We start from the raw sequence: 27,001 nt of genomic DNA, 5'->3' as shown, positions 1-27,001 counted from the left end.
GCCCAAAGTCCCACTAAGCACTTTTTAAATGGACAGGTGGTGATGTAAAGCTGTGTTGCTCTCAGGAATTAAAAACAGACTCCAGAGTGTCTTCTGCTTTCATTGTGTCCCTAATAGGAAAGCTCCTGCTAGTCCATCCCTATTATTTTTGCCTTTTCGATGGGGAGCTCTGTCTCCCTTTGCACCTGCTTGCTCAGCTATAGATCTGGACACTGTTTCCCCAAAAGTTTTGGAGAGCACCGGTGGTTGTTTGTGTCAGTGTTTTGGTGTCTCATTGCTGACTCGGTTAGACACGTCAGATTTACAAGTACCAGTGTGGCTCTGAACACCATGTCGATCTGTGGCAAAGAAGCACTCCCATGAATTTAATTTGCAGTGCTCCTCAGAGCCTGTCAGCCAAGGGGTACCACTCAAAACTAGTGAACCTAAAGTAGCAGAGAAATTATGCTCTTGGTTGTGACAGGCTTCCTAGCTTTGGAGTTCACTGACCTTTGTTAAAAAGGTATATAGTCATGTAATATGCTTATGAAAAAAATACCAAAAACTGTTTGATCATGATGAAATAAGGTTATATACACAAAGCATCCATCTTGATAGTTTTCTGATAGTCCTTTTTGAGCTGAAAGATAATACACTCTCTGGCGCGATGAACAAATAAACAGATGTGGCAACATCTAGCGGCAGTATCACAGAGCTATGCTGGTTTGCTTAATTTATAAATTGTAAATAATGGCGGACCGATCCTGACTCTCTGCAATGCCTCGCAATAAAAGCGGCAGCTCAGCGTCATCGAAGACCAACCGTTATTAATTAAATAAACTGATCTACAAAAACTTTAACAACCTCATATCAGAACATTTACTCATGTCAGTAAACTCTGCTGTCACATCTGAGCCTCGGCAGGTTTAGAGTCCACTTCAGTGAACACCAACGTTCATACTGTATTACCAGCGACATTCCAGTCTTTTCCCTCTTAGATTCATATTTCTTTGCGCTTTTTTTTTTTTCACTGGACCTTAGACTTTCTTCATCGTTTTACTAGGAGATGCTAATAGCCGTTAGCTGTTTCCTTGCTTTAACCCCTGTTGCGTGTGCACAGTATGTACTTCAGTTTTTATTATAAATAAACACAAAAGGCTTTATTTACTAAGAAACTGAGCAAAAACAACAACTAATATGCTAACAGGACATAATAATCTGTTATAAAAACTTTGTATGCAACCAAAGTGAGCTACTGACGTATAAATAAAAGTCAAATAACGTAGCTATGCGCCTCGTACAGTTTTTCTTCAAAAGTCCGTCCAAAAAATAGGCTCCGACAATGAATTTGTAAAATCAATTTCCACCTTCAGCCATTGTGGGTTGACAAAACAGGTATAAAAAGCAACATTCTATTCTTGTTCGTCCAGCTACTACATATGTAGTTCGCTAGCTCTGACTAGTACACTCCATATAATCAAAAGGTTTGAATACACTGACGTTACCGTGCACCTGCCGGAAGGCCTTGGTGTCGCCAACTCAAAACCTAAGTGGCTTAAGCATTGGCTGAAATTTGATTGACACTGTATGAGACAGAAACCACAGAACTGATTGTGAAGGCCTCCTGGCAGAATATTTTTGACCAAATACATTTCAGGAATCATTTCTTGCCAGGGTCAAGCACTTAATTATGAAACTAGAAGCTGCATCTTGAAAAGAAGCAATGAAACAAAGCAGAGACCATTTGAAATTATTTCATTTTATATCAAGTATTCATAGACAAAACATATCAGTGTGTGATTCTGATATTTCTTATGCCAACAGAGAGGATCTTGCAGGGCCTTACAGTCCAGCACTGGTAATCAGATAAGCAGCTAAGAGGCCCATAGTAAGTTGAGGAGCTCAGCTCAGTAGGGAAAGGTGAAATACTAGCTGTTCAGTCTATAAATATGGCCTCTACTAAAAAGTAGCAAGAAAAAAAGCCACTGTTGAAATAAATTCAACAGTGTTTGCTGTTGAAAGTTTGCTGTGAACAAAGCATATGTGTAAAAATGCTGCACTGAGTAGATGAGACTACAAATTAACTTATTTGGCTTACACTCAAAATACTGCACAGCAGGTCCTGAACCGATGTTTTTCACCAGCAGTACGAGAGAGGTGGTCAAAGTTGAATGGAAGATGGATGGAGCTATTTAAGGGGCAATCATGGAATAAAACTTGTTAGAGACTGAGGCAGGGGCATACCCTCCAGCAGAACAGCAAACACAAACATACAGCCAAAGCTTCAATGGAATGATTCATTTCAAAGCAAATTCATGTGTTAGAATGGTCCGGTCAAAGTCCAGACCTAAATTCAATTGGTAATGTGATGACGGAGTGTTAAAATAATATTGAGATTCTCTTCATTCAGTCAGATTGAGCCTTTGCTATGTCACAAAGACGAATGGGGAAAGTTGTCTGTAGATTTACTAGACAAAAAAATAAATAAAGATTTGCTGCTGTAATCCATCAAGGGTTGTTAAATGAGGTGTTTTGACTTAGAACAGACAAATACATACTGCACCTTTCAGACGGTCATCTGTCAAAACTATTAAAAATCCAGCACTACTTTGTGTGTGTTTATCACATAAGATTCTGCAAAAATACATTTAAGTTTGAGGTTGCAATGCAATATAGCAAGGAAAAGTTTCAAGTTCATGAAAACTTCATAATATGTATACAAATGATAGTGTAGGACTGTAGAACAAATCCACAGGTAGATAATTACTGAGCAGGCCTTTTATTTCTTCCAATTCTCATCCAACAATGGTAAACAAGATCCATTCAAGGACACAGCTTCTAAATAAGCGTGTTTCCCATGTACCCATTTGTTGACCATGAGACTTTGAGGCTTAACGCATTTAGCCTCAAACTTACTTTAGGTTTAGGTTCATACAAGGAAAACTGTCACAATTAGGGAAATCTTATTGCAGTGGTAAGAATTAATGGCTTTAGTTTGCTACATATGTCAAATCCTTTAGTAGCATACTTTAAAAATCGGACTGTAGGTCTTAACATCTTATACAAAATAACCATGAGCTCTTAAATGTTAAACTTGAAAAATGAAAAATCTATTGTCTTGCTAAAAGAAAATTTAAAAAAAAGTGTACCAATCTTTAAATAGATACTACTCAATATTACCAGATGCAGTACACTATAGTGTTTGGAGCCAAGCATGATAAAATCAACATAGTTCTGAAGCAACCCTCCCATTCCCAAGTCAACCACTGCAAATAAAAATGATGGCTCAAATATAAATTGTATATCCCCTGCAAAATCAAAGCTGAGAGAACCTAATAACCGTGTGCTTAATTGGTCAACTCATTGATGGGGTTTATGATGTATTGGGTAATCATCTATTCACACACTGCACCACACTGGCCCTTTTTATTGCCCCAAAGCATTGAAATAGACATCTTCAGCCTGAGAAACCTGCCTGAGGTCTAGACGAAGGCAGAAATAAAATAAAAACAAAAGGAATAAGAACAGAAAAAAAATAACACTCCACATTGAACCCGTGTCCTTTCTTTCTCCGTCTCAGAGTAATGGATTAAATTAAATTCCTTTTCCTGAGAGACACCAATTTTGAGGTCCCTCCCAAGAGATTTTTATTTTGAAATGGAGGAGCATTACATGCGACATGTTCTCAACTTCTGGACAACAAATGGCTGTAATTAGAAAAGTGGAGCTGCCTCTGGTAGAACCACCTGCTGTTCCCTCCCCCTGCAAAGTATTTACTGTGTGAGTGGAATTGATCATTAACATTTTCAACCCTTAGAGCAAGATTTGACAGAATTGAGATATTCTGTACCTGGAGAAAACGTTTTAATCTAGTTTCCTTGTGTGAAACTAAGAATCATGCAACCCTTACCTGCTTTATACTCCTATTTACCCAGGCTTTATTAATCAGATTTTTTAAATGCTTATTTTTTTACGGAATATCAGGGCATGTGAGGCTATAGAGACAAAGCTAACAAACTGAAAAATAGAAACCAATTGATTTTTTATTTTTATTTTTTTTTTATGCAAAATGGATTGCACAACAACTTTTAATCAAACAGATCAGTCACATATCCCCTAATATGCTATATGAATGGTTTGCTCGGGTTCCTTTTCTCTGCTACTAAGGATTTCAGCTCCATACCAACTACAGAGCTGGCCTTCTTCATTTTGTCTCTTTTTAGAACATACATTTTGTTAATGCAGTTTTTTTTCCAGCACACCGCAGTGATGAACAGAACAGTGTCAATGAGAGATTTGCAGTATTTGAGGAAGCTGTGCTAATTGTGGTATCACTACGTTTCCCTTCCTTTTTCTACTCTTAAACAGGTGCAAATGTTGGCATAAAGCTGCAACACAAACAAAAATGTAGGAGGCTCAGTGATTTGAGCCTGCCTGTAACTTATGATCACACCAATAACAGAATAAGGCAAATCAAGAACTACTTATTTACCTACTTAAAGCATAAGAGTCATTTCTGGGGCTTATAATAAAGCTTTTCTGTTTTTTTAACTAGATGACTGCTAACTTCACATACTGACAAGCGGTCACTACTTCATGAGACACTTTAACAAACAATTATTTTACATTTTATTATTGCAAATCACAAGATTTTAACCCTTATAAGTTGGTCAATGTGCGCTGCATGTATTTTTGTGGAAGGGGTCAAAACATAAAGGTACCTGGTGCTACACACTGGCTTTGTTCACACTACAACCAGTCGTGGCTCAGCACAAATTCATCATTTTCAAATCAAACAAAGCCACTTTCATATGTGGTCCTACATCAAATGGGCATCTGATATTTTTCAAAACGACTGAGGGGTAATTTTTTTTGTTTCCCATGACTTTAAAGTCACGGCGTGTGACAGGCTCACAATCTGGCACTGCAGGAGGCAGGAAGCAGGCAGATTAAATATAATTATTGTGCTATTGACCAATTTCACGGTCACCACATTGTTCAGAGTTGCAGGTTTGAGTTGTGTCTTTATTCACACTTTAAGCAGAATAATGCTTGTTAGGCGTCTGTCTAAACCCAATCACATCAATATCACTTATTAAAATCTGTCTCATTCAGAATAAAATTCTTTAAAGAGCTGTTTATCAACGTTAGCAGACTCTAGTTGATGGAGCTAGTCGACTTTGTCAGCTCTCATTGAACAACAGTTACAGTGTGTCAGTATTTACTTCTGAAAGCACAGTCTGCTGTGTATATGTGATGTCTTGTAGTCCCGGAGACGACAGGAGTCTGATTGCAGGTCCATTAGAACCCTGATTAGAATCAACCACCACGCAAATAAAAAAATATTGGGATCTCATCAAAAACACCAAAAAATAAATAAAAAATAAACACTGAAATTGAGCATTTATTTCCTGAAGAGGTTAAGGTCATTACCAGCTTCAACGAACCCCTCAGGTTCTACCAGTCTCTTACTGATCAATGCTGTCATGGGCTGAGAGGGCCATATTAACAAAATGGATGTAGTACAAAGAGACAAACTGGTGAAGACGGCGAGCTGTGTAGTTGGTATGGAACTGAAATCCTTAACATTATTGGCAGAGAGAAGGAGGAAAAGCAATCTTCTGTCAACCCCGGTCAATGACCGTCACTCTTTATACAGCACATTCAAAAAGCAGAGGAGCATTTTCACACCATCGGTGAGCTGCTCAGTGGACAGAGGAAGTCCTTTGCTCCCTGGATAATCAGTTATTTCAATCTGAGCAACAAATCAGAGGGATTATAGATTATATAGCTTGATACTACTGCTACCTCTTAAATAACCATTACCGGCTTTTTAGCCCTGGTTAGTGAGGACTTTTTAATCTCATAATATCTGATTTTGTAATATCATTTAAAACCACAAAAGATTCATGATTTTTCACTTCTTTAGTTCAAGTCCTCTTGATATGGTGACAGAAGCACTCAGCGAGATGCACCATTTTTTTTAAAAAAGCATTTTATTTTGTGTGCATGCTTGTAAAACTGCATCACAGTGCATGCACAATATTTTGTTCAGGACTTTCCACTTAGAATCTAAGTCTTTGTTACCCTTCCTATGATGATTACCCTGGTAGAAGCTGCTTAGGCTCGCCGTCCTTCACTCACACTTCACACTTCACTGACCATCTCTGTCCACCGTTATCAACTCTGCTGTCCACAGAGTCCACTCTCATTATTGGAGGGAAAATCTTTATGACTCCACTAATCTTACCAAAACAGAGGGTAAATATGCAAAAGTTAGCTTAACACTATAACATTACCACAAATGGGAAACATCGACAGTTGACACAAACCACTACAGTCTTCAATCAGTTCAAATGTTGCTAATCAGACCTTTTCAGAAACTATGATGCTTATTGAAAAACGTCTGATTAATATCAGGAATAAAACTATACATTTTGGGGACACCTCTAGGTCAAACAATGTTTTTGGTTGTTCACAATTACTTTATTTTGTACCCCCATCAAATCAATTATTTCATGATGCTTCTTTTCTGTTCCCTGCATAAGTCTTTGTTCGGGTTGTTTTAGGCTTTCAAATATGGTTCGTAGGCATTTACTTTTTACCCATTTAACTTTGCCTTACCCAAATCTTGTTGGCAATGTTGGCAACATATAATATAGCTTTCTGGTTATTCCTTTTACATATATTTGGTGAATAAAAGCAAGAATCTGAGCTCTGTCTTGGTTTTATATATTAAACTGTAACATAATATTTGACAGGAACAAAAAAACATGACGCTGAACAGAGTGCTTAAACATAATCAAAATTGTAAGCCCTCCGCTGAGATGTAACTCACTAATAGTTCATAAAATATCTTGCTGACAAAATGGGTCAAATTAAAATGAGTCCAGCTGGTTATGTGGTGTCCATTCAATAACGGGGGATTTCTACACAAAGCAGACGCTGCAGTAGTTACTTCACATTGCCTCATAGTCCCTTTGGAGAACCTCATGTTTAAAACATACAATCAGTTATTGATCATTAATTTATCTCTGGATGGAATTTTTAAAAACAGAACAAAATATTCATATTTCTGAGCCACAAAACTCAACTTTTCTCCATTCACTCTTACTTTTTAACATTCATATGGATATCAAGTCTGAGTGAAGGTGATGTAAGGACAGCAAAGACCTTTTTCCTGCTTCTTTTGAGTACTATTCATTTTCCAGAGCAGAAATGCTGTTATGCAACACTTACATATAACTATATGCTGATTTCATCACAGAGCCTTGGGGAATTAAAAACCAATACAACAGAAATCTGAAATGAAAGACAAAGATGGAGGTAATATAATAAAATCCTTATCTAATCTTATGTATATCTCAACCCAATTAGCAATTAGATAAGCTTAGGCGTAAAGAAGATAAAAGAATTGAGGATCAGACATGATGACACCAACCTCCATGCTGAGACAGCAGTAGAAGAACCCAACACAGGTTTATAAAAAAAAAAAGGATCAAGGACGACAGGCAGATGTACCACATGAACTAAGATGGGAACCTAAAAATAGGTGTTAGGCCTACTGTATGCGATTAGATGTGAAATAAGAATCTTAAGACAATTAGAAGCACTATGATCGAGAAAGTAAAATACATGTAATTTAGATAAAAAAAACAAAATGACTAGATAACCAAAACAACTAGATGTAGTCATGGTTAGAAAAGTGCACTCCCTTTATTTTCAAGGGTTTTGTTTATGTCTATATGTTAAGGGAGTGTTTATTTTCTTTAAGCCTTTTTATTTTCACTTTGATAAATAATGACAAGATGGAACCTGTGCTGTGTTTTGTAGCGGATTTAAAAAATTTCAAAATGGCAAATGACTTATAATCGTATAGCAGTTTATCAAGTTTGACGACACCAAAGCACTTTACACTACAATCAGTCATTCCCACCCTGATGTTGGTGAGCTATACTAGTACCACAGCAGCCCTGGGGCAGACCGACAGAGGCGAGGCTGCTATACATCGGCACCACCCAAGGACACAACGACTCAGACAATCAGAGCGGGGGAATCGAACCAGCAACCTGCCAATTGCCAGACAAAGTCCCAAACTCCTGTATCACTGTCACCCCTAAAGACCAGCTTATGTAAATTTTAGGATTACAAACAATAAAAAAAAAAATCTAATAACCAAACTACCATTACAGTTTTTATTTTTCCAAGACTGTATTTAAGTCTGACAAAAGTTGACGCATGAGTTAGCAGAAATTAGGCAGGTATTTGAGCAAACATAGGTAGATTTGTGAAATCTATACACAATGTACAGTTTTGTGAATGTTATTAAAACAGTGTTCTTATAGCTAAATGTGCAGAACGTTACAGCTAAGCTCCTGTGAACTCTAATTCTGTCAGCAACTTATGGATAAACTTTAAAAACAGATTTTTATTGCACATCTGCCTTTACAAGCTAACTAACTTGATGTAAGCAACTTGATGTCAGAACCAGGGGGCACACTGTGTGGAGCAGGTTCATTAGAAAGGAAGCTACTAACAGCCATAACAAAGACACTGGACCGCGGCATCTATATTTGTGAGAATGAGGCGCATACGGGTAACAGAGGGAAATTAAGTTACGTTATTCTTCACGAAGAGATGCGGATTGCATGTACACATGAAAAAAATGAAATTTTAAATTTATTCTCTCTGAGACCTGATGTTTCTCACAATGAAATATGTATAAACATACAGTGGCACAGATAAATCAAATGATCTTTTACAAACAGAGTTAAACATTTTCCATCAATTGGGCCTAAATAATGAGATTTGGTCATGGTTGGTTGTCAAATCTGTCAAACTATGTGACAACACTTTCAGCTACAAGCATACTGTGACTTTAGAGCTAAAAGTAGATAAATGCATATAAAAAGACTTTGAGCTACTGCAAATAAAAAGCTTAGTCTTGTCAAGCATTCTTTTCACAGAGTTCATCCAGACATCTACACACACCCACACAAACGGCGCAGTGTGACACTGGCCTGTCAGTGACAGACATGTGGATATTGGGCTAAACATCTTCTCTGATGGTTGTCAAGGTCTGCTTGCTCAGTCCACAATTCCTCCCCCTTATCAACAGATAGGGACTGCATGCAGGACTCCCTCGGTTAGGAATTGTGAAGTGTGTGTGTGTGTGTGGATGTGTGCCTCTGTGTGTCTGAACCTCCAGGCTAGACTTCCACAGAGCGATACTGAAGTGTGTCAAAGGATTATAGAAGAAAAAAAATCCTCCTGCAGCTGCTTTTGTTGAACAGCAAAAAAAAAAAAAAAAGACTCCTGAGAGCAAATTGATTTGACTGCCAAGTAGAACTAATGAGGATATTGTAGCAGAACAATGTTAAAATCATCAAAAGGCATGTCATAAAACAAATCCAATCCCCAGATTGAAAGAGAAAAAAAAAACACATCAATATCTATCCAAAATTTCCACCAGATTAAAGTTACAGCCTTTGGAGAGCTTTATAAAGCAGAGACATCCAGTGTGATAGATAAGCCTTTAGAATATTAATTTAAATGTTTTATCTATCGCAACTAATTTATTTAACTACTTAACTAACACACATCTGATAAGTATTGCGTGAGACCAAGAAACATGATGTGGTTTAATACCACCAACTAACACTTAAGAAGCATATCAGGAATTAAGTCATCCTCCATCCAACCCTGCATTTCATTGACAGTGTGTTATTTTCAGGTAAAAATGGCAGGCATTGGTAAAGCTGGTAAAATAAACCCTTAATCCTACCAGGGTGGAAATTGGAACTTTATGAAGAGCCAGCTACACGAGCAGAGTTTCAAGTACAACAGGCGAACACCGTTCAGTTCTAGAGCTAACCTGTAGGGGGCAGCAATGGACCTGAGCTGCCACTTCCTGTCTGATGCGACCTGCTGAGATGGGGCTCAGCTCTGCATCGGTCGTGTGGTAGCAGAGCAGCACTTGTTTGAGCAAAGCCCTTTGAATATGAAGCGAAATAATTCTTTTACTAAGTTTTATTCAAGAAGCAAGCATTAGTCTTGGATTCCTGTAAGCTCCTTTTGAAGCAAGACTCTCAGCAGACAGACATTTACCGAATAGTTTATACAGGTGTAATCTTTGTGAAAATTAATGATAAAGTTTTACATATTTTAAGTAAGAGTTGTTACAACATTTACCTGACAAGCCAGATTGATAATATGTAGCACAACATTTTGCAGTCAATCTGGGCCTGGTCTCATCAAATCCGTTCAGGGAAAAGGAGGGTCATTCAGCAGAGCTTTCAGAGCTGATTGGGAGAGGTGACACCTAGTGCCCGCCTACCAAAGGTTGGTTTTAGCCAATCATAGTACCAAATAAAATGTTGTAATCAGCAGATGCCATGAAAAAAAAACAACAACAAAAGCTTACGCTGGTCAAGGTACTTCTTGCTGTTCTTTCAAAGAACAAATTGTGGATTCTGACAAAACAGATGTGATGGCAGCTGCTACACACGTGTATGTCCCCCTGTGCTACGTTTGCCAGCTCGGCACCAATAGTATACGTGCTAGCTTAAGCGTGGGGTGGGTCGTTGATTAAAATTGATCCGTCAGACACAAAGCTGCACGAGTCTGGACCTTCTGCTTTGACGAGAATGCTTAATATAGGTCTAGGAAAGTAAAGCATGGAGTGCCATCTTGTATTCGTATATAGAATTTGCAGGCTGCATTAAAATCTGGGACAAAGACTTTCCTGCACGGGACATGTCAATTTGGCTTAAAACACGAGACGTCCCGGCTAAAACGGAACAGTTGGCAACCCTATCCTATCCTGCGTTGCCATGTTTATTTTGCTTTGGCTCTGGGCTCGGCACCTTCTGCTTTCGTCACAACTGTATGTCCCGCCTTATTAAACCATAATACTGAAACATGATTGGCCCCAAACTGTTTTTGGTTCAGTACTGAATGGACTTCCTGAGTGGAAGCTGGTCAAGGTGGATTCTTGTGTGTTTGTGAGAATTCAGCTTGCAGGCAGGGTTACCACATTATAGCAGTTCCCTTAAACCCACTTAAGCTGGTTATGATGAAAACTATCTAGAAACTCAGTGGAGGAAACAGCTTGGTCGCTTTAAAATACACAAAAAAAATCTTACTTTTGTAGCAATTGGAATTGAAGTACACATTCTTTTACTATATTTTTCAGTGTTATTTTTTACTTTTATATTCAAGCTTATTTGCAACTTTTTTTAATTACACAACGGCTCTATAGGAAGTTTAAAAAAAAAAACTTTAATTATGAAATCAATCTTTTTTATAAGTTTTTTTTACATCTAATTCAACATGATTATGAAAACATTTGTGTTAAAAGAACGCATTTAATGTGGACAATATGGAGTTAAAAACAAACTAAATTAAAAAAAATGCTTTTGTTTTTTCACATGTGAACTGAACTTGCCACTAACTCTTAAGTGTAAACTGGAATTGCAGACTGAAATGATAGTTTTTCTGCATCCCCACCAACATTGTTGCTAGCAAGATAGATTCTCTGTACAATAGCTTTTTTATAACAATTATATTTAACTTTCTAATTTTTAACACATTTGTAGGTTTATTGGCAAATTCTTTATCAAAACTAAAATGTCATAATTTTCCTTGAGTATATGCATGGTATAAAGGAAAACAAGAGATGCTCCTTTCTCAATCCCGTATTCAATCCAACCTTTATTTATAGAGCGGTAAGTACTATGCAGGTCCATTCTTTGAGGATAAACAGAAACAACAACAAATGACCAAGAGCTAAAGACTAATAAGAGCAGCCTGATATACAGCTCAACCAGACTTAAAACTAAAAAAGATTCTGTTTTTTTTTAAATCATTCAAGGTATTAAATATCCTTACAGCCAAAAGGAAGATTGTTCCAGAGTTTGGGAGCAACAACAGGGAAAGCTTAATTCAAGTTTGAGGAACATCTAAAAGCAACAGGTGTTCTGACCTCAAACCTTTTCTGGGAACATGCTTATGTAAAAGCACTGTTAGATTACAGAATGCCTGACCACTTACACATTTAAAAGCCAAAACAAAAAAAAAATGCATGACTTTTTATGCATGCCCTTAAACTGACTATCTTAAAAGGCAAATGAGTTAATTTTTTCATCACAAATGACTAAGAAACGGTGCTGATTGAAGGGGCCATGTGGGTGGCACTGTGCAACTTTCTTTTGCTAATTAGCTGTGGTCTTCTTAAATCAATGTGACACCACTACAGAACATTCATCTGTCCTCCCACCTGAAGTGCTAGGTTTTGGGTTGAAGGCTCTATTTGGATGACTGTGAAACTGATGATTATATCCCCATGTGGTACAGCCCTGTTGGGTCTTTGGTTGTGAGTAATTCTTCCCGAGTGGTTTTACTTTGATTTGATTCTATTGACACATTATCTAAAAACTTTAATAATAACATGCTAATGTTATGCAGGAATGTGTCTCATGTAGTGGGGGAGAAATCATTTTCTGAAAAGCAATATTCAGAAACAGCTTGTTTGCTAAATCCTGTTCCTGCAATATTGCAGGAACAGGATTTAGCAATGACCAAACAGGACCTTCTAATAATTCATGGAGTATTCACACTCAATGAAGAGTTTCACTTAGTCACATTTCAACAACAATCACTGTGTTTTGTTGGGATTTTGCAGGATAGAGCAACATTAAGTAGTGTATGGTTGCAAAACAAACTTGGCATATACCAAATTTAACAAAAATCAAATATTGCTTTTATAAATAGATTCTGGCAAAGTCGAATAACATCACATCAAAAATGAAAACATTCTCATAATTTAGAATTAGTAGTTTATAAATACATAGGTGTCGGTGCACCCAGTGGGAGGCACCATGTTGCGTCGTCATTTCTGATTTCCGTAGCCGAAAGGAGACAAACTTTTCAGCTGTCTTCTGTAAGAAGACGTGCTGTCGGCAGAGGAGGATAATAAACAATCAAAGACGACCTTAGATCATTCTATTTGCCGTTTTCTGTTGAAATGGAGGAAAATCCATACTCTTCACCCAGCAAGAGGCAAAAGTAAACAAGAAAAATTGTAATAACCGGGAGAAAAGAGTCTACATCAGCACAGTTATTACGAGGTGGAGTGGAGAAGCAGAGGTTGCAGGCTTTCTGCTGGAAAGGTAAGTTAATTCAATATGTGAAGTTTATTTTGTTAGAAACAGGGCAGTGTAGTTCAGCAACTACTCTGTCCTTCTAGTAGAGATGGCTAGTCTGTTCGTCTCCCTCTCAGGGAGTATGTGTGTGCGCAGAGGGGTGGAGTAGTATCAGCTGATTCACGTATACAGCATTGCAGCGTGAGCAGGTCTCTTTACTCGTTTTTATAGTTGCTCATCTTAGAGCTAAAATAAGTGACTGCAAACCGCGACTCCCAGAATTTGCAAGCGACTTTAGAAAAAAACAAAAGCGGATTTGGCAACAGTGGCAAAATCCATTTCACATGATGACGGTATTCACATATTAGCTATTAACTCTAAGTCCTTTATGTATTGGCCATAGCCAATACATAAAGGACATGTTGACATTTATGATGCTCTGTGGCATCTGTAGTAATTATTACACGCTTAACAGCAAAGTTGTTTTTAATTCCTTTAGCGCACCACTAGATTGTGCACCAGTGTGAAAATCTTACACACTGGGGCTTTAAGTTTTCTTTAGTACTTAACTGAAACAACAATAAAAAGCACCAACTGTTAACTACAGGTCTGTAAACGAAAAGGACACTTAAGGTTGTGATCAGTGCTCTGTGGGGGCCATGCCATGTACTTCTTTACACTCAACATTGCTCCTAATGACCTTGGCTGTTTGTCTGGGGTCGTTGTCCTTCTGCCGAATACATTTTGGGCCAATCACATGCCTCCCTGGCAGTACTGCCTGATGGATAAGAATCTGCCTATTATTCTCCTCATTGAGAACACCACGAATCCTGACCAAATCTCCAACTTAATTTGTATACATGAAGCCCAAAACCTGCAAGGAACCACCTCCATGCTTCACTGTTGCCTGCAGCCACTCATTGTACCACTCTCCAGCCCTTCGGTGAACATCTGCCATCTACTACACCCAAATTTTATATTTTGACTCTTCAGTCCAGATCACCTGCTGCCATTTTTCTAGACCCAAGTTGCTATTGTTATGCGCATAGTTGAGTCACTTGGCCTCGACTATTTGACTGCAAGTCTTCCATGAAGGCCATATGTGGCCATAATTCCCCAGACATTATCTGGGTCTCTCAGATTTCTGCCAGTTGTGAGCTGATGGCACTGCTTTGAAACTTTTATCTAGGAGAGACTTTACTGGTGCAATATGACTGTGTCCCGTTGATGTGCTCAGTCTCAATGTATTCTATGAACCTGTGACCTTAAACTGTCTTCCACAACCTCACCTTTGTAGTTCGACTGCTCCTCGCCCAGTTTTAAACTTCCTACGCTGCCGTTTCTCTTTCAGGTAATTACCGTTTCAACCTACATGTGACGTTGATTGGCCTTCGGCCCGGTTTGGTATAATTGGTTGATCACACACTTGGCTACAATCCTACAGAATCCCTGACATTTTTCAATTGTACCTATATGAACTAATCCTGGTTTCAAGGCAAAGGGTAGTAACACCAAATATTGATATCATTTTGACTTTTTGTTAGCTCACATTGCATTTTGTAAATTGACAGAAATGAGCATTTACATTTTTGAAAGCACCCTTAGTTTACAGCATTTTGTTCCAAACCTGCCTAAAAACGTTTGCACAGTACTGCACAAAAAAAGTCAAAAAACAGCTTTAACTTGACACTTAAGGAATAAAAGAAGCTGATTAATACATACATAATAATCCATACTATTTGTTTTAAAAAGTGATATGGATATTTGATCAATATATGCAAAGACTCCACTGAACGAAAACTTAACTGAATTGTTTCCAGTACAATCTTGTGTTTTTCAGTTCTTGAGTATTTATTCTGCTTGAGATAATGAGTTTTCACAATGTTCTATATAATGCTGCATTATGAAATCTTTATAAAGATCCGGGTTCAGCAATATCAAACCCTTATCGTTCTTTCCAACAGTGATGCCAAAATGGATTTGGATCGGTAAAGATAAAGGTTAGTAGAAGGAACCTGAAGATTGCACTCTCCTGTTGAATTCATTCTCACCTTTCCATAAGGGGAAAACACAGGTTTGACTGTTAATTGGGATTTCCACAGAGGCCAATTAGCAGGTGAATTTTTTTTCAAAGTGAGAAAGATTAATCACTCACCAAAAAAGGTCACCCAGTAATATTTTATGCATAGAAATTATGGAAATTTCTAATGGAAAACATATCGTTTTGCATTCAAAATATGGCTCGTCTACTCTCAGATTTGTATATGCATTTTGCAAAAAAAAACTAATTGCTATTGTTATCTTAACCATCACCAGAATTAACACCCTGACAGCAAAGCAGCATGCGGTATGAAATGAAGGGAAGTATCTGTGAAGGTGAAAACAATGTTGGGTAATGTGGGGCAAGGATGGCAGGAAGGGGCAAGCGAGAGTCATTATCGCGCAGCACCTCATACGGCTGATCTCCAATGTGTTGACAATGATGCACAGTGGAAGGTTGAGAGGAGAGAAAAAAAATGCAAACTTATTAAAATTAGGTTGGACAGATGGCAAAAACTGTCAATACATGAGGCAAAAAGTTTAGCTGGGAAGAAAAAGATCAATTTTCTATGAATAATTTTCCCTGTTCCTAGTGAGTTTTGCATCTTTTGATGCCGAAAGTTTCCATGTTATCATAATAGACCCACTGGATGGTTGACAGTGCAATGTTTGGTTTTCGCATAGCGAACAATAGATGTAAGGCTTCCATCAATGACTTAAATTAACACACTGGCCACTTCAATTGCTTGTTGTTGCTACAACTTGTCAATGACCTAAAGTAGTAATTTTGTTTTTAGATAATATTTTTGCTGTATTTGGAGGGTTGCCCTTTTTATATGATGAACATTGAGCTAATAATGATGCTATTTAACAGCGGTCCGTTCTGCATTCAGCAGGCGATGTAAACTGCATTTTCCTGCAGAAGAGAGCCACAACAAGCTCCGTGCCACGAGATCTTAATGACCAGGTGTCAATGTTATGTACATGGAAGTAGTGTTTGTAGTCTTTGAGGGGACACAATACTGAAAGGGATCGCCCCTGATAACTCCTGAGTTGAAGCAGAAATGTAGCGGGCCAACATTAACACCCCATGACTATCGCCATTCTCAGCAAGTATGCAAAAATGACAAGATTACAAACTCACAAAATCTGCCAAAGGCTTCAGCCATGTATACAAAAAGGCTTGATGCTCCAACCATTTGACTTTCAGTTTTCTGGGGAAATAAATGAAAACCAACACGGAATTAAGTCGTTTTTGCGCAAAAATGTCTAAAAAGTATTACTTTTAGTTTGTAGGTTGAGCAGTCATTCACAATTGTGCTCAACACTTTATCATTTTAGACTCCCATTTGTGCTTTGTGTCACAGCTGCAGTGCAATTTATTTTTAATTAATGTTAAGCTATGGCCATCACCATTATCATTAAGAGCATAGGGAGCTAACTGGCAGAAGCTTTGATGATTTGGCTCCAACTACTGCAGGATCATGAAAGGAACTCATCAGGTGAACAGGTAAGTGTTTTTTCATATTTTTGCACTAATAGAGTGCTTCAGGGCATGTGCTCAGATTGCAATTTATCAAAAAAGCCAAAGTTATAAATAGATTACAAAGGATCTGAAGGACACAAGGATATGAACCCATGAACTACGATCAACAATCACCCCTGCCAGTAGGATGCGAGAAGTAATGTATCCTTGGGGGGGGGGGGGGGGGGGGGGGGGTCTGTATGGTGCCTCCCTACTCAGTTTCTCCCACTCTCCTGGTGTGTCTCCTCTCCCCTAATATTACTTTATATTTATCCATCTATTCTTTATATTTTCTAATGGGCCATCTGTCCTTCCCTCCATCTCTCTCTTCGCCATGTCTATTTCTATTCCCCATCCAGGAGATGTCTACACAGAACAACCTTTGGACACTTTGTTGATCAGGGAATCCTGATTTAGATCAAACAACTAAAGCAGCACACAACAACACGAGTTAATAAAAAATTAATTTTTTTAATGATTATTTAAAGTAATAAAAAAAATAATAAAAAGCTTTTCAAAGTCTCATGGATCTTTGGGATTATTGCCCTCTAGTTAAATCAGTGGGGCAGATATTTAGCAGTGCTTGACACAGCTAAACAAAAAGTTAGCTTCACAGACTCATTCTGCTAACAAAAATGTTAGCTTCACTACCGTTAAAGCGATAAATTTGAGGAAGCTAATGCTACCCGCTAACCATTAACCAATGGCTGTCACATGTCTTCAAACAAAGGATGCTGCATTCACACATGGCACATAATGAATGTGCACAGCACTGCATGTCTGAGGGCATAGTTGTTTTAGTTCAGGATAAATTACTTTAAATTTGAACTTTTAAAACACAAAATAGTTATGCTATGCCATGGTGTGACCCAAAAGCCTAGCTCCTAATCCAGTCTTCCTTCACACAGGAGCACACTTGTTTGCAGAACAAAAAAAAAAAAAAAAAAAAGGTGTATGCATGGACGCTGCAAGTCAAATCCTGGGCTACAGCCTTCGGAAAATTAACTACAAAGTCTGCACTCTCTGCTCTCCAGACATTTTCGTTGATTTCCATGAGGGTGCTGTGCCTATACGTAGTGTCACGTAAAGGATTGGGGGATACCTTATGGGTTCTTAGGGCATTTGTATTGACCCACTGTTTAGAAGAAGTCCCAGTAGAGTCTGTACTTCCTGCAGCAACTCAAGTACAACTTTCCCCAGGAGCTGCTGGGCATCTTAACTATCACCATTCAATCTGTCCTGTGTTTGTCCATCACTGTGCTGTTGCACGCATCCACAAAACAAGTCAGGACCATACTGCAAACAATTACGCTTCAATTGGACTTCAAAGTGGCACTGATCTTCCCTCAATCCAGGAAAAGGGCAGCTAACAGCTCTGCAGAGCCCACACATCATGGACACAAATTGTTTCTACTATTACCTTCAGGTCAGCACTGCTAGATACTCCTTTACTTTACCCAGGATGTCTCTCTGATGAATCCAATTAATAGCCTGAGCAATCAGCTTCTCCACTGTAAAGCAAAATGAGGATATTTGCAGTACCATTCATGTCCTCTCAAGTTTCTATATTCATAGTCAAATGTCTTGTTTGGGCACAAAATCTTGGCCAAAAAAGGTTTTTCTCAATCAGATTATTTGAGTATACTGGTAATGAAAACTCTTAATGGTTTCAGACAACCATTATTATCAGATTTATTTTTTTCCAGCATGTCCAACAGGCAACTCAAGTGTTCTGGAAAAGGTATTTTGTTGATGGCTAAAATGAGAAGTAAAAAAACATGAGGCCTCTTCTTCCCTTCACAATATCAGATCTAAATGCAGCTTACAGATTGGATTTTTTTAATTGTTACATTCTTTTATCTGTAAACTTATTTTGATCAAGGTTTTTTGGGGGGGTTTTTTATGTCCCCAATTCTGTTTTTGATTACTGTAAAGCACTTGGTGTTACACCTGGCTGTATGAAAGCTGTTCTGTAAATAAAATTTTACTGACAGCCCAAGGTCCCCCAGAAACAGGCTACCCCATCACGTTATTGACCAATAACATGTCTCCTTACTAAATGGAAGATCATGTCAGGTATCATAGCAGAAAATGTACAGGAGCATGGTGCAAATAGGAACTGGCAGTAGCACTAGAGGAGTCAAAAACTGGCTGCTGGTTAACAGTGTAGTCAAGAAAAACTAGACAAAATACTTTGCACCTGCTTGAACGTGGTGCTCTTTTCTAAAGGATGACATTCTCTTTGATAGCTTAAATATTTCCCACACTGGAAATGTGAGATGAAAAATTATAGTCACATCGTATGTGATTGTACCAGTTTGGAGAACAGATCCATCAAGCATACAGAGTTAGAGAGAAAATGGAGGATATATACGAGAAGGAAAGGTGGAGTATTTCATGCTGGTCAATGCACTTTGATGTCAATTAAAAAGCAGCACCATGACAGGAATCTCACCATAAAGCCAAAGATCTGTGACCAGTGACTAATTGCAAGGACAGGCTAATGTCTTGCCTTCTCCCTCCTTTGTTTCATTTCATCTTTAAGCACCCCACTCACCTTTTTTCGTCGAACCTCTACCCATTCTTTTTCGCACAGTCTCATTTTCTCATCATTGCATGTCATTAGCCTTGATTTTTTCCCTTTTACACTTTTTAACCTCACTGAGCAGTAATTTCTCGCCAACCCAAAGGTCAATGATGTGAAAGATGTGGACAAGAATGTGGCCTTCACATGAGTCATGATAATGGCTGTCCCTCTTCTTGACCCATCACCTCACCTTTCAGGTCTACAGAAAAGAACCGAATGCCAACTCTAATTTTCATTGAGTCCATTAGCCTCCCCTTTAGTTACTCCAAGGGTGGGGGAAATGTCTCAATTTATTGGATTTAGAGCTAAAGTCGTTTTTGTATTTACTTCCATGTTTTAGATTTATATTGGGAGGAAACTTTGCTCTAGTATTTACAAAACTTAATATTTTAACAACTTATCAAGATAATTCTACCACCACATGCACTCAAGTGGAAGCCACCAGAATTGACAAAGATTCCTGCATAAGTGTTTAAATGTCTTTAGAAAGACCTGAGCAAAAGTGTAATTGCCTCTGATTTAAACCTGTTTGCCATTCTACCACAACACTAATCTAAAATATTCAACTCATATCACATTACAGTACATTTCCAGTGGTACATTGTAGAAGAACATACGGCACTGTTCTATAAAAATACATCATGTCATCCTAGAGCACTAAACTTCAAAATATTTTACTTTTGGGTCTCCGTTATCTCCCTGAGGCTTATGTTCTCGTTTGATATCCTAACAAAAGGGTGAACCACTTCAGTGACACTATTTACTTAAAGAGGGCTTATAATTTTAAAAAGTATGCCTTCTCTGTGAGATTAGAAAGAATAGTTCACCAAACTTGAGAAAAGCTTTCATAAGTCAGCATGTACAAAAATGACTAAAATCTCTTGAATTTATAAAAGAATAGAAATTATACAGTAGAAAATTCACCTGTAAAAATCGTAGTTCACTTTTCGAGTCCTCCTGGACAAAAACAAAAATCTGAAATAATATTCCAAGACAACTGTTACTCTATTTTCTTTTCGATGTAATAATGAAAATAAAAAGCAGTCTCACAAAGACACTCATTATAATAAGTGTCTTGTATAATAAGTATTATGATAATAACGTGTATACACCAGTTTTTAGTCGTCTTCATCCTCATCTGCACATCCATATTTTGCTGTAAAGCTGGTCAGTTTTTGGTTGCTCAATGAATAAGCAAGTATTTGCAAGCAGTGTCTGAAATTATTTTTGCACAAGCAGAGTTCCCATCAGTGACTCAACAGTAAGCTAGCTCCTCTCATTGATTCACTGGCGCTTCATTAGTGACAAAACTCAATATTTACATGGGCCTAGTCCACAAGTAACTGGATATCTGGGAAAGCAGAAATATTTTTATACAGTTATGCCTTTCATCCACACATCAACTATGTTTTACATCTCTAAAAACAAATGATTCTGAAAACTCTGGCCAAAGTGGAGATTTTTTTAAAACTCAGCTTTTAAGGCTGTGTGTGTACATTAGACAGAGTTTTAGGGTCCGGCGCATCATGGCTCTGACGTCACGTGTGACCATTGTTATACACTTTGTCATACAGTGGAGTAAAAAATGAATGCTGCCAGAGAGGAGCTGATTTCTATGTTGGTGTTGTGATTGACTTTTTATAAACATGCACTATATTGCCAAAAGTATTCGCTCACCTGCCTTGACTCACATATAAGCTTAAGTGACATCCCATTGTTAACCCATAGGGGTTCAATATGATGTCAGTCCACCCTTTTCAGCTGGAACAGCTCCGACTCTTCTGGGAAGACTGTCCACAAGGTTTAAGAGTGTTTACAGGAATTTGACCATTCTTCCAGAAGCACATTTGTGAGGTCACACACTGATGTTGGATGAAAAGGCCTGGCTCTCAGTCTAAACAATGTCACAGTCGACCTAATTAATGAGACATATGTCCCTTGAACCCCCAAGGCGTCGTTTAAACAAACGTGTCCTTTCTTTCAAATAGTTTAGTGGTGATCTCTGAGCTTCAGGTTATTAGTGACCAAAATTACTATTCACAGTGCTGCAATACCTCAAGGTTTCCGTTGGACTTTTGTGTTTCACCATTGTGTTTAAATGTGTATGTTTTTATAAATACGGCCCATCTTTCCCTTGTGCAGTTCTTCAATTCCCAGAATGACTTGCTGGATTTGGGACAGGGTAAATGAACATATTGTGAAAAAGAATATTAAGGAATTAAAAATAAAAGCATTTTAATTGAATTAAAGTGGAAAACCTTCTCAATATGCAACATACAGTATGCACCATGTCCAGAACATTTTTACAAATTAAAATCTAAAGTGTCTCATGAATTTGAATTTAATTTGATCTCAAATGTCACAGTTAAAAAAAAAATTGAAAGCCATGCATACTGTATGTCTAATCAATGTTAAAATGAGCAAATTCACTATTCTACTTAATTTCTGGTCATTTATTTCTAACTGACATCACTGCACACCATTTACATTATAAACGTTACGATTGGTTCAGATGCTTATTTGTTTGTTTTTACAGCCACAGCTGCTTCAATATGTTGAGGTGCAAAGGAAGAAAAAGCACTTGAAGGTCAGCTGTTTCATAAAGGCACAATGCTGTTCAATATTGCTTTTATTCTGAAGGACTGACTGGCTGACAGGTTTTAGCTTTGATAAAACCAATGCATCTGGCATGTTTAAAACGGTGAGTGGTGAATTTACACGGGTTTGTGTGGATGAAAACTTTTCTAAAAAGGATCCTGTGTACGATATGTTTTAAAAACGATGTGGCTTTATGGGGGAGGGGGGGGAGTGCACAGACTGAAATTTAAAGGCTCGTGCTTGCAAATGTATATTCTGCATGCGAGAGTGAAATATTTCTCTTTAACAAACATTGCAGGCACATCTACATCTGCACAAATTTTCAGGCAGAAGTATTGAACCATATCAGGTCATGCATATTTGTGTAAAGAGGGAATATTATCTTCCTCATTGCAAAGGGAGAGTTGCATCTCATGCTTGCTTAAGTACTAGCAGTCCTCAACTACTTCTTAGAATGTTAACACCTTTTAATGCATTCGAGATAGATACTCAAACAGAAGCTTCTAATAATCGAGGGTAAATGCGTAGCTCCAAGAAGCATCTACCTCTGGCATAAACCACATTGATTTTTAGGTTAAGGGAGCTAGCGAGAACAAAAAAGGTGGAAAATAAGGATCTCCGGTGATGTTACATACATTTCCCTTATTTTACATTGTAGGGAAGTCCTGCACAATACAATAACACATCTGACAGGTGTCAATTCAATTCACTATGAAAGTTAAGCGATTTGAAAATGAAGTAAAATTGCTTTTCTCAAAGGTACTCATTTTTAAAATCAATAGACTGATAACAAGCAATGTTGACTACAGCACTTGTCTTTTTGTTTTGTAGCATTGATTTTTAACACCACTTTATAAATATTTTCACATTGTCATGTTTTCTAAACAATGGGGGACAAAATTCAGTCAATATCGCTCTTACCACATGGCCAGTAAGCAGGGGCAGCTCATAAAAGTCCCTATGGACTAAAAAGAAAAGAAATCCCATTTCACAAACAATATACTGCAGGCAAAAAAGACAATTGTCCACCAGGAAATGATTCTCGAAAGATTAGGCTTCTCACTCTACTTAAACCCACATCTAAAAGTTTTACTGTTCCATTTCTGTTTACGATATGATTACCAGAGGATTTATGTCACTACTGTGGCTGAGATTTTTGCCCTGAGTGCAGTGTGTACACAGTGTACACCATCTTTCCAGAAGTGCCTCCTGCCTGCACACCTGGCACAGCTAGAGAAACAGATTTGGAGGGCATACGCAGCAGTTTCTGGACAGCCTCCAATGTTCATCTTGGGAGAGACAGTAAAACAATAGAAGTGTCTCACATTTCTTCCAAAACCCTCAGATGGCCCACACAAACATGCAAGATGGTGGCATCGATTAGAAAATTCCTTTAAGATTTAAACTGGTAGTTGATTTACAGTTAAAAAAAGGGACATTCTTTAACTTTTTTAAGCAGTGCATTAACTTCAAGGCACACATCAGATTTTGATTGTAAGAAGAAAAACATGCTGGATACCCATACAGATATGGAATGGGTAAAGGAACAAAAGGGTGTCACGTTATTTGATCAAAATAGAAATGATCAAACCACAGAGGGCTTAGTGAAACTGAAAAACTGATGAGGCACGCTGGTCCACAGTTTGCTCAGATGTCACTGGAGCAGCTCAAAAATGGTATTCAGTAGTTAGTATGGTCCCAACAAATTTCTATGCATGCCTGACAACGTCAGGGCATGCTCCTTATGTGATGACACATGGCGCCCTAGGGTATCCCTACCCAGATCCTGACCAGAGCATCACTGAGCTCCTGGATTGTCTGAGGTGCTAACTGTTGACGTCAGATGGACCTAAAATTATGTCTCAGATGTTCTATTCGATTTTAGATCAGCAAAGCCTGGAGGCCAGTAAATGGCATCAAATATTCATCCTCCAGGAACTGCCTGCATACTCCTGGGACATGAGACCGGGCATTATCATGCACCAGGAGGAACCCAGGACCCACTGCACCAGCGCTGGCTCTAAGAATTTTATCCCAATACCTAATAGTCAGGATGCCATCATTTATCCTGTACAGGTCTGTGCATCCCTCCATGGAGATGCCTGCTCAGACCAACACTGACCAACCACCAAACCACCTAAGCTGAAGAATGTTGCAAACAGCATCATGTTCACCGCAGCTTCTCCACATGCTGTCAAGTCAATCACATGAGCTCAGAGTGAACCAGCTCTCATCTGTGAAAAGAACAGGGCATCAATACTGAACCTGCCAATTCCAAGTTCTCTGGCAAATCCCTGTCGAGCTCCACAGCCGGGTGTAAATCTATATATTGGGTTTTCACTCAGTGAATTTAGTTACTGAAATAAAAAGGAACATCTGAATAATATTCTATTTTTTGTGAATATGTGTGCACACTGAAATATGAGCTTGTTACAATTTATTAGTGTGTAATTGGCTTTTTAATCTGCAGTTGTCTTGTTTTACATTTAGTTCATTTTCACCGTCTCTCAACCTGCTGATAGGTCTCTAAACAGTTTGTTGGGGAGATTATACATTATTCAGAATTAAAAAGGAAAATAATGAACTAGTGACAGCAGTACCATAAAGTATTAGCTTAAATGCAATGCATCTTATCCAGATGTATTTTGTGGACTTCAGCACGTTATTTATTTTTTTTTATTTTTTTACACTCAGGTAGTTTACTAAGATAACAGAAGATAAGAGAAATCCCTTAAGGAAGGTAAAGTATAATAACACGTACAGGGGGAAAATCTGGCCAAACTGCATTCAATTTGAGACAAGGTTATGTGAGCTACTTAACTTTTAGACCACATGGCAAAAATACAGGTTACCTGCCCTCATCAAAAGCAACAGTCTGTTGTACATGTGACCTTTTCCACTGGGTGGAATGTGTTAATTATTCTTAATTTTGAAGCCTGATGCTTTTTCTCCACTTTTTTTTTCTTTAAGAGACAAACTCTGCGTCAAACAAAAGCGCTAGTCATTTCCACAGCAAAAGAGCCATTCATCATATTTTGGGTGTATGGATTTCTAATATTCCGGTACAGCAGTCAAGATGATGTAACAGATATGGAGCCTGAGCACAAATCAAGTAGTTTCTTCAAGGATATTCAATAAAGCTTCCACAAGACATTTGAGTAGATTATTGAAATAGATGGCCTCACACTTCAAATTTAGTCAAGTTTTAAAAGTACTTGTTGGCTTATTTAGGTGAGTAGTTAATTTATTAATAGTATGAAAACTGAATATTACAAGTAGCAACACTGACTGGGTAATGACAAACATTACATATTGTAATAAAAAAATAGTGACTTGCTCAATTCGACAGTAATAGTTTATAGCTCTAACTCATTAAACGTACTTTCCCAAGCGGCAAGTAAGTTGCTCTTTTTTTACATAAAATGCTGAGACCTCACGCAGATACTGCTGCTACAAAAGACACTAAAAATCAGTTCCACTTTGGAGTACACGTGACTATTGTTAGGCAATGTTTTATTATAAACAGGTTCAGAATGTTTACATTGCTCAGTATTCTAATGCTTCCTAATGTTTTCTAATGCTTAAACAAAATTCAACTCTGACCTAATTTGCATGGGACCTGGATCAAGTTAATTGTCAAAGACTAAACAAAAAGGGTCGTGTTCCCCCTCCCTCACCTATTGTTGTTCTGCGGCAACATGGGGTGAATAAAGAAATACTGGGCAATATACACGTTAACACAAAAAAAATAAGCAGCTCAACAACACCACCCTAGGAGTTTCACCCTGGGAATTTAAGCCCTTCTTAGAGGCACACAGGTTTGTATACACAAGACACTGAAATGTGGTTCCAAATTTTAAAAACGACAGGTCTATTAAATTGTGTATTAAAAAGACCTTTAAAATTTAGTAAAATAATCAGAATTTGAGGTTACCGGATGGAAAAGTGGCAGTGGAAGTGAAAAGCATCGACCAAACACAGCAAAATAAAACCTATAAGACACCCAGATACTTGGTGAGACAACCCAACTTAGAAAACACGACAAAAAGAGAGAAGAATGCCACACAATCACCAGCAACACCACTAATCCTCAGCAAATAAGAGAGTTAGTATGACTCACAGAACAAATTAGCTATAACAAAAGAAAAATTAACATTGACATAAAAAAAAAAAAAAAAAAAAAAAAAAATCATGAAACAGAATACATCCACCAAATCACAATCATTTTAACTACAGAAATCTGAACGGGGGATGCAGCCCATTTAAAACAGGAAAGAAAAAAACAATTATTTAGGACTTGTGTGCACATTACCCAGGACCCAAACGCTCATGAAAAAAGCCTTTCAAAGTCTTTCACTCATCCATGCTTACAAAGAACCGGAGTGACTACTACTGCTTGCAACTTAAGTAAAAAGAATCTGTTACTTTTTTAAATATTAAAAGGGATTGGTAAATAATTTTCACGAGTATATGAACCAGTTGGCTGATGTTCGAAATGTCCCTGTTAACTTATTTCTCACGCTTCCCGTTCTTGTGAAGAGAAAACATGTAAATAAATCGTTTTTAGGGAAAAGGCTAATGTATTCTGAGCTCTTGTCCCCAATAACAAAATTTATCATGCTTCATCATTTGTGATTTCACCAGGGAAAGGTTTATTTTCTGACACCACAACTCTTTAGAGCTATATTTACATTGAATTAACAGCAGTCTTAAAAAGCTCAATGGAAAAAGTTTTTATAACCTCACCATTGAGATGTAAAAAAGTATACCTAATGGTATATTTTGTTTTTGACCTTTGATCACAGCTTCCTTTTAAAATCCCTGAAGTCAGCAGCAATTTTTATAATCAAAAAGTCTAATAAAATACATGAGAAAAAAAACAGTGAAGATTCTTTACAACTTTCCAAAGGCACACACAAGAGTAATATTTTCTGGATGAAGCAAACAATTGTTAATGGGGGTGTAATGGTGAGGTAAGGGCAATTAACCCCAAGTGTATTGTTTTTGTTTATGGCCAACAAAAAGTTTAAACATGTAGCAGGTTTTTCCAAGCCAAGGGAGAAAGACTCACTGAGGCACATCAAACAGTGCTGAGTCGGTTACAGAACCCTGCACCCAGGTCATCTCTGT

The sequence above is a fragment of the Fundulus heteroclitus genome, unplaced genomic scaffold, assembly GCF_011125445.2.
Source record: "Fundulus heteroclitus isolate FHET01 unplaced genomic scaffold, MU-UCD_Fhet_4.1 scaffold_72, whole genome shotgun sequence".
Classification (NCBI taxonomy): Eukaryota; Metazoa; Chordata; class Actinopteri; order Cyprinodontiformes; family Fundulidae; genus Fundulus; species Fundulus heteroclitus.
This window is presented reverse-complemented; position numbering follows the sequence as displayed.